The 14,384-nt window shown below is 41.8% G+C and overlaps 1 protein-coding gene and 1 pseudogene across 3 annotated transcripts in view; one reads left to right on the top strand and one right to left on the bottom strand.

The window, feature by feature from the left end:
* The window catches only part of MTF2 (metal response element binding transcription factor 2), a 48,729-nt gene that overhangs the window by 4,369 nt on the left and 29,976 nt on the right, over positions 1-14,384 (top strand). The window lies entirely within an intron of this gene.
* On the bottom strand, positions 8,676-9,732 carry LOC144269225 (large ribosomal subunit protein uL3 pseudogene; annotated as a pseudogene).

Here is a 14,384-nt window from a genome sequence, read left to right as displayed (position 1 = left end):
AATCAGCTGGTTTGGGGCATTCGGGAGGCTGGGGAGGGAGGTGGGAGGCTGCCTGCGGTGTCCTTGCTCCTCCCCCCAGCCTCCTGAACACCTCAAGACAGCTGATTGCAGCGGGCAGGAGACACGGGAGAGCAGGGGGAAGGTGCTGATCCGTGGGGTCCGCTGGTGCGTGGGAGGTGCTGGTGGGGGACGTAGGGGAGCTGATGGGGGGGCTGCCAGCTGTGGACAAAGCAGGCGGCTAAATGACATTATAGGGGAACATTACACAACTTTAAACGAGCATGTTCTGTAATGGAGCAGGGATGTAACATCAAAACAATGTTAACTGAGAGGATGTTAAGCGGGGAGTTACTGTACTTTGAATTATGGAAAGTTAGGGTTTTAGGATCTTCAGAGAGAATGTGATTACAAGATAAGGAAGTCTAGTGGCAGTATTCACTAGGATTTCTGCTCAAGGACTTAAACAGTTTTCACTTCTGAGGATAAATCCTATAGGTTAAGGGCAGTTGCATCTCTTTCATGTGTGGAATGAAAGAGATTCCTAGGTAGTCTAATGATGATTGAAAGGGCTGTGGGAATGCTTTTCTGCCCTTTTTAAAAATCTGTATTCCATAGCAAAGAAAATAGCTGTTTGCATCAAATACTGACTATCATGGATGAGTTGTACTTTGACGGGATAAAGCTATTTGAAAAGCAATATGAACAAATGAAAAATGTTCTGTGGTTGATAAAGGTTTTCCCCAGGTGTCTAACCAGAGGAAAGAAGAACTCGGAGCAAATTTGACCACCAAGATGTACAATTGTTTTCCAAAACATTTTTAATAATCCTTTAGTGGGATAGCATATTGCATGATATTCACTTGTGATCACAATTGGGGCTGAAGTAAACTATAGTGTTCAAAAGTAGAATGAATATTGCCCTTGAAGTGTGTGTGAATGTTTAAAGAATAGATTTTTGAGAAGGTATATATTCAGTCTGTTGGCTTACAGTAAAATCTCTCAAACTATCCAACACTTTAAAAAAATTAACAGAAATGACAGCAATTATCAACATAAGAATATTAGAAGCGCATAACAGTAATACAGCAAAAGTGTGAGGGTTTGTCTCCAAAACTAGAACAATTAATGTTACACTGCAAAAGTAGTTGTAGACCTTATAAATGTAAGTCCACCTTAATGTACTTTTCCTGTTCCAAAAAGAGAGCCAAACTATATAAAACTGGTTTGTCCTACTTTTGTCTCTTTTTTTTTTTTTTTTTCCCTATACTTAAAATATCCTTTTCTTATGCCAGGTTCTGAAAGGTACTGGAAGAATCTGGTCTCTTCCAAATTAAAAGGTTCATAACTAAAGTAACTGTTCTTTACTAAGAAGCCTAAAAATAGGACTATAGATTCCTGTGGAAGGTTTTATCAACAATATTGTGCATTAATTCTAATATTTGTGCCCTCCTTCTGAATGTGAATTGAAGTACCTTTTTTCAGTATTCAGCACTGCTGTCTATATTTATAGGATTGTTCCCTCAGAACTGAGACTAAATAGATTTAATATTTTTCTTCATAATTTCTATTTTGTTTACACTTCACTGGTGGTAAACGATTTATTTCAAAGTGACAGTCTATTTGTGTCAGGTCTCGAGGTATAACAAACTAAATAGGCCATACTTAAACATTCATCCTGCAGTATGTCCCCATTTTCAGTGCTTCAGCATAAAGCACTCTTGACAACTCCAGAGTGATGGTGCCAAAAAACTGGGGTTACTTATCCCAATATAGATAAAATACACCAGAAAAGCTGACATTTTTTGCACCTGTGAGCATGTTACAAATGCCTAGACTTAAGAACTTAACATTTGATACACTTAGGATATGTCTGCACTTAAAACATCACAGCAGCGCAGCTGCACCCCCAAGAGACCTAGCTATACCAATGTAAATTCATAGTGTATACCAGGCCCTAGTTATCAGAGGATAAACATCTGTTCGAAGAAATTCATAAGTAATCAAAAATGATGTATTGACCATGTACAGTATTCTACTTTCCTCTACTTCCCAGTCTTAGCACAAACTGTCTTCAGAAACTCCAGCTCATGAGTGTTTTTGTGTGTGTGTATATATGTGTGTGAGTGGGTGTTTATAATCTACTTCACTTGCTAGCAAGTAACACTCTACATGTGGAAAAGCCTTCCTGATGTCAATCATAAAGGGAAGGCACATTCTCCTTCAAATGATAGTTAAGGCCCACTTCTGCTAATGTCTATTAAAAAAAATCTGTCAATTAACAATGGGTTGAGTGGCAGATGGATTTGGCACATTTTACATTTTCAAACTTTGTTTTGATTGTATACTTAAAAATTGAATAAGACTGTTTCTACCTCTATCCTTTGTATGTTTCTTGTTTTAGAGCAAAATACACTTGCCCTTTAGGGTAGGGCCTATATCTTATGTGTTTGTACGGTTCTTAGCACAACATTGGCACTAAGTGTTACTGTAATGGTCCAGGGACATCTACATCAAACACATCACCGCCCACCGACAATACCAGGAGGTGTGAGCCAGTACGACATTGTGCATCAACTATGGGAAAGGGACTGAGAGGCTTTTTCCACTGGACTGTATGAACTGGAACCATAAACTCACTGAACATTAAATCCCACCAAATGAGGGTAGATCCATCCCCATCGTTGTATCCGCTCATTATACTCCACACCTGAACATAGCCATTATATGGACAACATACCCCCATAGGTCAAAGTACAGACATTGAGATGTTAAACTTTTACCCCCAATCTGGGAGAGTGCAGATTATGTATTCCTTACGCCACCCGTTCCTAAACTGAATTTCTCACCCCTTGATATTCTGTACCTTATTCCCTGATAACCAGAAACTTCTATGCCTAAACTCTGTACCGTTTTCTCTTTACTTCAACATTATCTTAGTAAAATTATTAAATCTGATAAAATTCTGTAAAAGTAATATATCTAGTATGTGAGCTGGGACAGAAAGTTGGAAATCAAAATAAATTTTAAATATTTATTCAGCCATAAAGTTCCATAAAAGAGTAGAAAATACTCAAATATATATACTAATATGTACAGTAACCTGTGTTACAGCCAGTGAGAATTTGATCATGATGGAAACTCACAATTTACTACATAATACATTCATATTATACAACAATGGTAAAGTTCTGCGTTTATGAAGTTACTGATTTTTATTATAGGTCAGAAATCTGTTTTTCTTATGAAGTAACAATAAAAAGTGAATTTAAACTTATTTTAAAAATGCCTTAAAAGACAAAGGATTGTGGCAGGTGGGGTGGACGGAAGCTTACACCCTTTTGGTTTTATGGTATATAAAGAGGACCTGGGAATTAAGCTTTTTTTTTTTTTTAAAAGGCAGGTAGATGTTTAAAGCTTAAATATCAAGGGTGTAAAGTCTGGTCTTCCCTGATTTTGGTAGCAAGGATTTCAATGGGTACTGTGAGCTCTCAAACCTTACGGCTTGTCTAGAAAGTTTTGTTTCTACAAACCAATATAGTTAAGTGGTACATATACATATCCCACAGTTATATTACTATAAAGGGGTTTATATTGGTGTGGCTTATATAAGTGCTTTTATAATGATAGAACTGTGTCCACGCTAGGAAATTACACCACTTTAAGTATAAATCACACCCCTCATCAAAATAATTAGATGGTACCAAAATGGTGTGTAGATTAGGCCTTATATGAAGGGTAGGTGGTGGTATATCTTTTGGACTTTGTTTTTCCAAAATATTAGTCAGTGAAATTTAAATAGAAGTAAACAAATTTTCGTGTGCAACTAAAAATAACTTCACTTGTCAATTCCTTATCTTTCATTCTTATCATAACTTCATTAGTTTTTTTGCTTGTCATATCCATTCACTTAAGACCTGCCCCTTCTGTCCACTACCATTTTTTTTCAATGCATATGATACTACTCGGTGTTCAAATTGGTGGTAGGGGAAGTTGTGCCCAAAAAACAAACTCTGTCCACTTGATACATCCCTTGAATTGTGGAGGTGTTCAGAATATGATCATGTATGCTGCATAGGTTCTACATTGGTCCTTGGACTTGGCTTCTTGTCACTAGGATTAAAATGCAGCCATCGGAGTTTGTTGGGCCCTTTGAATAGGGTTTCCCCTGGGTGGGATGTGGAAGATAAGGGGTATTCCTTTCACGGGCCTATTACCTTGTGGTACCAAAAATGAGCTGTCACTCAGAGTAGATCATAATGATACTTTGTCTTTTTCATATTTTGAGCAGTGTAATGTTAAGTGTTGAATTTAAAATATCATTATTGGCATCTGAGTAAATATTTACTGAAATGAGTAAAGTAATTCTCATGTCAGCTATTGTTTCAGGCTCTGCAAACTCACTCAAATATGTTTGTATCAGTTACATTCAGGTTCAATTTTTCCAGGGTTTTTCCACCTCCTTGATAAGGTCATGGGAAGGAAAATTGAAATCCAAATGAAGTATTTTATAAACCTTTAATATATCTCAACCCTTTTTTAGTGTGACTATATTAAGTTGTTTTGTTATTACAGTAGCCTAACTTTTAAAGTTTAAGAAATTTCTGGAAAAGAGAGCCACTGTGTAAGTTGAACATCAAATGTACCAGTCTTCGCTACTGTATTGTATCATTCCACCATGTACCACTAAGATAGTCTTGTTTTTGTATGTGTGTATATAATTCCACTGTCACACACAGTCACTTCATAGCAGCAAATGGCCTGTGGGTAGACTAACAATGCTCTTCCTCATCTCCATAGAAAATAATGCTATGTCTACACTTAATTTTGTTGTTAAAACTTTTGTCGGGCAGGGGCATAAAAAACAAAACACCAACAAAAGTTTTGATAACAAACAGCACCGGTGTGGACAGTACTTTGTTAGTGGGAGACGCTCTCTCTCAGACAAAGCTACTGCTCCTCGTTGGGGCTGGCTTTATTTTGTTGGCAGGAGAGCTCTCTCCTGCCAACAAAGAGCGGCTACATTGTGTGCTTTACAGTGGGAAGGCTTTAGTGGAACAGCTGTGCTGCTGTAAGATGTGTAGTGTAGACACAGCCCAGGGGTGAGCAAACTTTTTGGCCTGAGGGCCACATTGGGGTTCCCAAACTGTATGGAGGCCCAGGTAGGGAAGGCTGTGCCTCCTGAAACAGCCTGGCCCCTGCCCCCATCCACCCCCTCCTACTTCCCGCCCCCTGACTGCCCCCCTCAGAACTCCCAACCCATCCAACTCCCCCTGCTCCCTGTCCCCTGACTGCCCCAACCCCTATTCGCACCCCTGCCCCCCTGACAGGTCTCCCAGGACTCCTGCGCCTATCCCAGCACTCCCTGTCCCCTGACTGCCTCCCAGAACCCCATACCCCTTATCCAACCTCCCCACCCCCTTACCATGCCGCTCAGAGTACCAGGACTGGCATCTGCGCTGCCCAGCCGGAGCCAGCCACACTGCCGCGCAGTCTAGAGTACCGGGGCAGGCTGGCGACTCTCGCAGCTGTGCTGCCCGGCAGGAGCTCGCAGCCACACACCCATAGCGCTGGCAGCACGGCGAGCTGAGGCTGTGGGGGAGGGCCCGGGAGCCCAAGGTCCGGGTAGGACAGTCCCATGGGCTGGATGTGGCCTGCGGGCCATAGTTTGCCCACCTCTGCCCAAGACTGGAATAAGTAATAAAGAACAAGTGTAATACATAAGGTAAGAATTGGCATCAATGGGCCATAAAGAAGTGATGATTCACTTATCCATTCCAAGTTCCTCACGCTTATTTGACAATGTTCACGGAGTATTTTGATTTGGTCAACATGCTGACTATGTTAGAATAAAGCCTGCAACAGTCTAGCTTGTGTTTTCAGCTCTGCAGAAGTTGCTTCAAGTCCTGCTGCCTCCTCCCTCTGCTGTCCATATAAGTCAATCTTTGGGCATCAGGCAAATATTAAAACTGCTACATTAGTGTGATGGTTCTCGGAGGACCCAGGCCTGGGAGTCACCTTGTTAACCCCTGCCTCTAGTGATGGAGTCTTTCTTGTGGTAGCTGGGTGTCAGCTCCCTGACACTGCCAGCCCTTCAGCCACTCAAAAGCACTCTCCTCTGCGTTTATGGCTTTTGCCTGTCTAGGCAGGTTAACAAATCCTAATGAATCATTCCCCTGTGATATTCAGCCCCTGACACCAGCTATTCACATACATTCCAGATCCTCTGCATCCAAAGGTGCAGTGTACCCCCAATTTACCAGTTTTTCCTTAAACCACTGCTCCTATAAACCACACAGCACTTGTGAGCACTTTGTTAAATAAAATCTACTTTTAGCTTAAGAATAAATATTTAACTAGAAATAGTGTAGTGGAAACAAGTAGTTACAATACAAAACAAAATCATAAGTTTATATCAAGGTTCCCATTTTATGAATAGTTATCTTTCCAATCTAATAAAGTGAATTTTTTCCCCTCTGCCCCCACCCAGAGTTCAGTGTATTGCAGAGCTGGCTGGTTTCTCAATAGCCAAGGTCCAAGATGTTCCTGAAAGCACTGTCACTCCACAAGGAGCTTCCTCCGTGAAAGGATCCAGTGTGTCTTTCCCTACACGGGTACACTGAAAAGTCTTTTGTTTCTATTCACAGCCAGGGCAAAGCTCTGTCTGTTGTAAGGTTCCTTGAAGTTTTGATGATTGGGTAATGCCTCTGGTTTTCCATTGAAGTTTTGGGAAGGAGCAAGGCTGGTCAGTTCAGCCTTGTGTTACCTTGCCTTCTGATTAGGAGGAGTGAGAATTCCCTTTAGCTTGGATGGGCATTCCAGATGTTACCTCTTGGTGATTATGCTTTTTGGACTGGGAGTAGTAATTACTTTGAGTATAAATACACTCTTCCTTAAATATTACTTGAATGTACATCTGCCAGTGACTGAGTTTTGACAAGTTATGAGCTTTCTGTAGAAACCTCACCTGATGTACCTTATGGATAAATATTCTGCAAGATGTGTTGAGTGTAATGAGTTGAACCATTCCCCTGTGATATTCAGCCCTTGACACTGGCTACTCACATACATTCCAGATCCTCTGCATCCAAAGGTGCGGTGTATCCCCAATTTACCAGTTTTTTTTCCTTAAACCACTGCTCTTATTAACCACATAGCACTTGTGAGCACTTCAGCTAAAAGTAGATGTATTTAACAGATCTGAGGAGAGAGTTCTTTACAAAGATCAGGGGATCCTTTTCCAACATGTCTCCAATGTCACAATTAGTTACTGAACAGTCATTGTGGGCTAGACTTTCTCTCCTTTTTTGGGTCCCAAAACCAATTTACCACGACTTTGCACCTGCTTAGTGTGCAGTTGAATTGGCATTATTCCCAGACTTGTGTAAGCAGGACATGGTGTCATTAGACATGATAAAGGTGAATATATAGCATCACCTGCAATTATGTTGAGAAGGGGGGGCAGCATGAATTCAATATTTAGTGGGAATAGCATCCCCTGCTGTCCATTTTTGAAGAGCAGAGGATTTTTCTAGAAAAATTGTGGTATCAGGCCCAGCCACCCTTAGAGGTGTGGGTTTGGTTTTGTTCTAGGAGATTAGGTGGGGAGAATGGGCAAAAAAAGAGTTCCATAAGTAGTACTTGCAGAATTGAAAAATCCTGATAACTTTAATTCCTTTCACTTGCTAATCATCTTGATCATATATACATGCAACAAAGTATATATTGCTATTCAAACCTGCACAGTTACCCACAATGGACTTCAGACTGATACATAGCGTAATATCTTGAGTAGCCTGACGTCACTGGACGATTGCCATTCTCTTTGCCACGAAGAGCAGTGATCTATCTTTGTGGTGTAATGCTGCAATATCAGGCCTAGTTCATCAGTCTGAAGTTTTGCAACTGCCTCTATTTGTCTCAAGAATAACTCTGTAGCTGAAGCTCCAACCACTGAACATCTTCAGTACAGTCAGATTCTGCAGGATTCGGTGGTACATGCCCAGTGAACTTCTGATTTCGGTATATAATTCTTCGCAGAGATCTGAGAGCTTGACTTCTCCCATAATTGCTTATGCTACCAGATGGCTTTCAAAATCTCCCAGAAGTTATTTCTTCACCCGTTTGTGGGATTGGTACTTGAAGGGCACTGGGCAGTGTAACTGCAACATATCTAGTATTGTGAAGTGTATCTGAAGCAAAAGTGAAATAGTATGGCTAGTATGGACACATGGCAGTATCAATACTGCTATCCCACCAATTTTCTATTGTAGAAAAGTCACAATAATTTTCAATGGCGGTCAGGACCTGGATTTCTCACTAAGTTTTTTTGCTTGTTTCCTTTTTATTTGGGAATGGAGAAAGCATTCAGTATGCCTTCACACATCGTAAATAAGGGCATGAGCATGATGCTGTTCCCCTTTGTTTTCCAGATATTTTTAAAACTGGGAAGGAGAATCTCTCACTATGGAGAGAGCCTTAAGAAAAGTCTTGGAAGCAAGATTCCTGGGAAATGTGGATGAATGTTACACACAAAGTGAAAAGAAATGCAGAAAAATGGCTAGGAAAAGAATGGTGTGAAAAGTTCTGTTTGTTGTAGTTAGCTTTTTTTGAAAATATGTATAATTTTATTTGAGACTGATCACAGGTTATAGCTGCACAGGAAAGTGTTTCAGATGTTAAGCTGTCTCTTCTTTAGCAACGCAATCTTTCTTGAATGGTACAATGTAAGCTGCTTTCACCACCACAGCCTGGAAGTGGCCGTGACTGAATTTGGAAGTTGTTGATAAACTTAGTTGATTTTCTCTGAGGCCTGACTCTTCATCTGTACAAGTAGGGATTTTCATGGTGTTAGGCCACTCTTCTTGCTCCCGACAGCACAGTCTTTCAACATGATACTCACTAGTCACTTTGCTATAGTGGACAGAACTGCCCAGATAGTTAATGGTTTTATTAGACAGATCATAGTCAGCTGATGCATTGTTTTTTTGATCTGCTTTCCATTCTTAATTGGTAACCTTGACTAATCCTGTAGGTCTTCTAATTGATTTCTGTATAGTGGTGGTACCCCTTCAGACTAGTTTGGACTGCAGAGAAAGCCATGCAAGCAGATTGCCAAGTACCAGTGCAGGCTACTTTGCTGACTCTTCAGAGTCTTTGGGGCAGCTTTTTGGTGTGCCAGTAGCTGGTGACTCCTTTTGTATCCTTTGGTGACTTTCATGTTGACCAAAGGTGATTGACACAAGCACCTGCTGTTCCAACTTCTCTCAGGCCCAGTCCAGCTTCACAACAATGATGCCACCATATACTTGGATCTCCATCAAGTGAGATTTCTTCTGCCACAGTGGAAGCAAATGCATCTGAGAGAGACCTGTAACCCAGATAACCTGGCATTGACTGTCTCATCCTGCCATTTCTTGCAGTACTTGGTGAAGTCATCTTCTTGGGCTTGTGCCAGTCTGTGTAGAAAACATTGCTTGCAGTCATCACTGATCTGCTCTGCAAAAATGGTCTTAAAGGTGCAGAGGCCACAGGAAGTCTGTGTATATCACACAATGAAAATGAGAGGAATCTATATCATAGTGACTGCCGCTACTACTTCCTCGTTCACCTTGGATCTGGGCCTGTTGACTTCACAGACAGCATGGGGAATGGCAGCCTGGTCCCCAAAAAACTAGTGAGGTGGATGGGTTTGCTGAGGTCATGCTTAGGAAAGCTCTTCACTTTGCCCTGATGTCAACTGCTGGGCATGTGGTGCAGGGAGCTGAGAACTTCTGGTGGAACATCTTGTCTCTGAGCTGACTTGGAAGTTTGTAATTAGGTTTTGTTGAATTTTTTTTTCTTCATGCTGTTTGTCAGGCGTTGCTCAGTCACCAGAAAATGAGAACTTTTTCTTTCACGCTTGTTTGTTGCGATTCTGATGCTCACTAAAATGTAATATTTTTTTTTGTTGGAATCTTAATGTAAAATTATTTTCATTAAACATATTTTGGGTGTAAGAAAGTTGATACTTGAGTTAGTTTATTTTTGAGAGTGTTTAGAGTAATTTCTCCAACTTCATCTCCCTATCAATTCTTGTTAAACACTGTGGGTCACTTACATTCTACTACTTTTTTTAGCCAGTTTTTCCAATTTAAAATGGCAATAAATATTGTAAACTAAGTGCTGTGAACTAAAATTTTTCTTTTGAAACGCCTCATCCCAACTGATTCCTTGTTCTGTGTTTGCATCTTAGTAATAATCAACCATGTATTCAATTTCCAAAGAAAACTTCTACATAGAAGGAAAACTTTCTCTTCTTTATCTACAACCTCATAATCTCAATTCCTGTAGTTCCGTTCTGAAGGTTATTGTTTAACGGACAGCTGGTCCTACTTCATAATTTGCTGTCATTTTTCTTACATTGTGCTTCCAAGAGAAAAGTAGTTTGTAAGTCATCTTTATAAAAATGAAATATGTACTGATATGAGTATGGAGCTTGTTTCCTTTTGTCTGCCTTAGTTTCTCTCCCAACTTAAAACAACAAACAGAAAATAAAATAAATGAGACTTGCAAAGGAAAACGTTAGGATTCTATGTAATCTTTGCTGCTCTATTATTTGTGCTGTGATAGCACCAAGGAACCCCGGTCATGGACCAGGACGCTCTTGTGCTAGGCATTGTACAAGCACAATAAAAGATGGTTCCTGCTCCATAGAACTTAGGGTCTGAAGTTTATGATGTGTGAAGGGCTGAAAGGCTTATTTTGTCTCATTTCACTTATTCGTCTATTCTCACCCCAATTTTTCTTTTTTTACATGCTGGATGACTCTGTGGTGACTGGAGAGCGAGTGAAATGACATCCCAAGAATTAAGAGTAAAAAGTCAAGTAATGGCTTGTCTAAACTACAAAGTTAAGTTGACATAAGGCAGCTTACATTGACCTAACTTATGCAGGTGTACACAAAGCAGTGCTCCTCCCACCGATTTAACTCTCCTACTACACTGACCTAAAACCACCTTGATGAGAGGCATAGCACTTAGGACAATGTAGTTAGAGAAACGAAGTGTTGGGTACAGACATTACATTGCTTATGTCACCCTAAGTGGCCTTCAGGAAGTGTCCCACAATGTCCATTTTGTGACCGCTGTGGTCACTGGTTTGAACTTTGCTGCCCTGCAGCCAGGTACACAGGCATGCGCCTCTTCCCTTTTAAATCCCCTGGGAAATTTTGAAATTGCTCTTCCTATTTGCTTAGCTTGGAGAGCTCACATAGCATCTGACTAGCTGACTGCGACGGCTCCCTACAGCAAATGCGCTCCTCCCTGGAGTACACCAGATGTGGTGCATCTGCTGGGCCTGCGGGGAGAGCAGGCTGTGCAGTCACAGCTCTGCTCCAGCCACAGGAACTTTGATATCAGTGGGCATATTGCTTGAGGCCTGGAGGAGAACGTAGGAATGGCCATATTGGGTCAGAGCAAAGATCCATCTAGCCCAGTATCCAGTCTTCTGACAATGGCCAGTGCCAGGTGCCCCAGAGGAAATGAACGGAACAGGTAATCATTAAGTGATCCACCCCCCTGTTGCTCATTCCCAGCTTCTGGCAAAGAAGAGGCTAGGGACAGCATCCCTGTCCATCCTGGCTAATAGCCATTGATGGACCTATCCTCCAAGAATTTATCTAGTTCTTTTTTGAACCCTGTTATAGTCTTGGCCTTCACAACATCTGCTGGCAACGAGTTCCACGGTTGACACTGTTGTGTGAAGAAATGCTTCCTTTTGTTTTAAACCTGCTGCCTATTAATTTCATTTGGTGACCCCTAGTTCTTGTGTTATGAGAAGGAGTAAATAACACTTCCTTATTTACTTTCTCTATACCAGTCATGATTTTATAGATTTCAATCACATCCACCCTTAGTTGTCTCTTTTCCAAGCTGAAAAGTCCCAGTCTTATTAATCTCTCCTCATATGGAAGCTTTTCTATACACGTAATCATTTTTGTTGCCCTTTTCTGAACCTTTTCCAAGTCCAATATATCTTTTTTGAGATGAGGCAACCACATCTGCACGCAGTATTCAAGATTTGGGCATACCATGGATTTACATAGAGGCAATATGATATTTTCTGTCTTATCTATCCATTTCCTAATGATTCCCAACATTCTGTTCACTTTTTTGACTGCTGCTGCACTTTGAGTGGATGTTTTCAGAGAACTATCCACAATGACTCCAAGATCTTTCTTGAGTGGTAACAGCTAATTTATAGCCCATCATTGTATATGTATAGTTAGGATTATGTTTTCCAATGTGCATTACTTTGCATTTATCAACATTAAATTTCATCTGCCATTTTGTTGCCCAGTCACCCAGTTTTGAGAGATCCTTTTGTAGCTCTTCGCAGTTTGCCTGGGACTTAACTATCTTGAGTAGTTTTGTATCATCTGCACATTTTGCCACCTCACTGTTTACCCCTTTTTCCAGATCATTTGTGAATATGTTGAATAGGACTGGTCCCAGTACAGATCTGTGGGGGACACCACTATTTACCTCTCTCCATTTTTAAAACTGATCATTTATTCCTACCCTTTTGTTTCTTATCTTTTAACTGGTTACCGGTGCATAAGAGGACCTTTCCTCTTATCCCTTGACAGCTTACTTTGCTTAAGAGCCTTTGGTGAGGGACCTTGTCAAAGGCTTTCTCAAAATCTAAGTACACTAGGTCCACTGGATCCTCCTTGTCAACATGCTTGTTGACCCCGTCAAAAAATTCTAGTAGATTGGTGAGGCATGATTTTCCTTTACAAAAACCATGTTGACTCTTCCCCAACAAATTATGTTCATCTGCGTGTCTCACAATTTTGTTCTTGACCATAGTTTCAACCAGTTTGCCCAGTACTGAAGTCAGGCTTCCTAGCCTGCAATTGCCGGGATCACCTCTGGAGCCCTTTTTAAAAATTGATGTCACATTAGTTATCCTCCAGACATTTGGTACAGGAGCTGATTTAAATCATAGGTTACAGACTTCAGTTAGTAGTTCTGCAATTTCACATTGGAGTTCCTTCAGAGCTCTTGGGTGAATACCATCTGGTCCTGGTGACTTGTTACTGTTTATCAATTTGTTCCAAAACCACCTCTCATGACACCTCGGTCTGGGACAGTTCCTCAGATTTGTCACCTAAAAAGAATACATACGATAGGGACACACAGCAGTGCTGTTCAAAAATCAAGGAGTTGAGGCAGGCATACCAGAAGGCAGGAGAAACCAATAGTTGCTCTGGTGTGGCACCGCAGACATACTGCTTCTAGAAGGAGCTGCTTGCCATCCTCGGCGGCAACCCCGCCTCAACTGCCAGGAGTCCTGTGGATACTTTAGGGGGGCTGGAGTCCATGGCCAGCGGCGTGAACCCTGAGGATGACATAGTGGACGAGGAAGTGGAGTTGGAGGAGGATGGGGGACAGGTGACAGGGACATCCGAAGGCATGGCAAGCCAGGACCTCTCTTTAATTCCGGAGCAGTCTAGCCAATGCCAGCACTCCGGCTCTGGTGTGCCTAATGCAGGAGAGGGAAGCTCTGGTCAGCATTCATTGTGCATTAAATCTGCAAGGACACGTGCTGATGTTCTGGTTTGTTAACCAGGGTAGATGAGGGATCGAAATAACCAATGCAGGTACAGTTTGTATCTAGTTCTCATTCCCCTGTGCAGCTAGGCAGAGAGGCCCTGTGGAAAAATTAGTTTATGCACACCAGGATGTCCTGGGAATCATCCATAGAGATCTCTAGGAAACGTTAATGGAGGTAATCTGCAATCCTCTGCCAAAAGTTTCTTGGGAGGGCTGCCTTGTTTCTTCCCCCACAGTAGGAAACTTTGCTGTGCCAATCGACAGTTACTTCTGCAGGCATCATAGCAGCACATAGGAGAACAGCATTCAGACCCAGTCTGCAGCTACATGCATGCAGGAGCTGTACCCTTGCATCCTCGGTTACCCTCAGGAGCAGGGCCAGCTCTACAGTTTTTGCCGCCCCAAGCAGTGAAAAAAACTGCCGCCGCGGCTGGCAAAAGGAAGAAGCTGCCACCGATTTGCCACTGCGGCGGGTGGAACAGAGAAGGTGCTGCAGAATTGCTGCTGCGGCTGGAGGAACTGCTGCCCCTTTCTAACTGCTGCCCCAAGCACCTGCTTGGAATGCTGGTGCCTGGAGCCGGCCCTGCTCAGGAGCAAGATACCCACTGTTATCACCCCCATGTTGAACTCAGCATGGCTGGGGCTACTGCCGTGCTCTATGCCTGTCATAGGAAAGTGAGACAGTTGTGTTTCTAACTTGTTTGGATCAAGGGTGTGAGTGCACTCACAAGAGAGCTTCTGTCTATGGTTCTTTAGCATCAGTAGAGGTGCCCTTGTAGGTCTTTTCTA

The sequence above is a fragment of the Eretmochelys imbricata genome, chromosome 8 (assembly GCF_965152235.1).
Source record: "Eretmochelys imbricata isolate rEreImb1 chromosome 8, rEreImb1.hap1, whole genome shotgun sequence".
Classification (NCBI taxonomy): Eukaryota; Metazoa; Chordata; order Testudines; family Cheloniidae; genus Eretmochelys; species Eretmochelys imbricata.
Note: the sequence above shows the minus strand (reverse complement) of the source record. Positions and strands in the feature narration are given on the sequence as shown.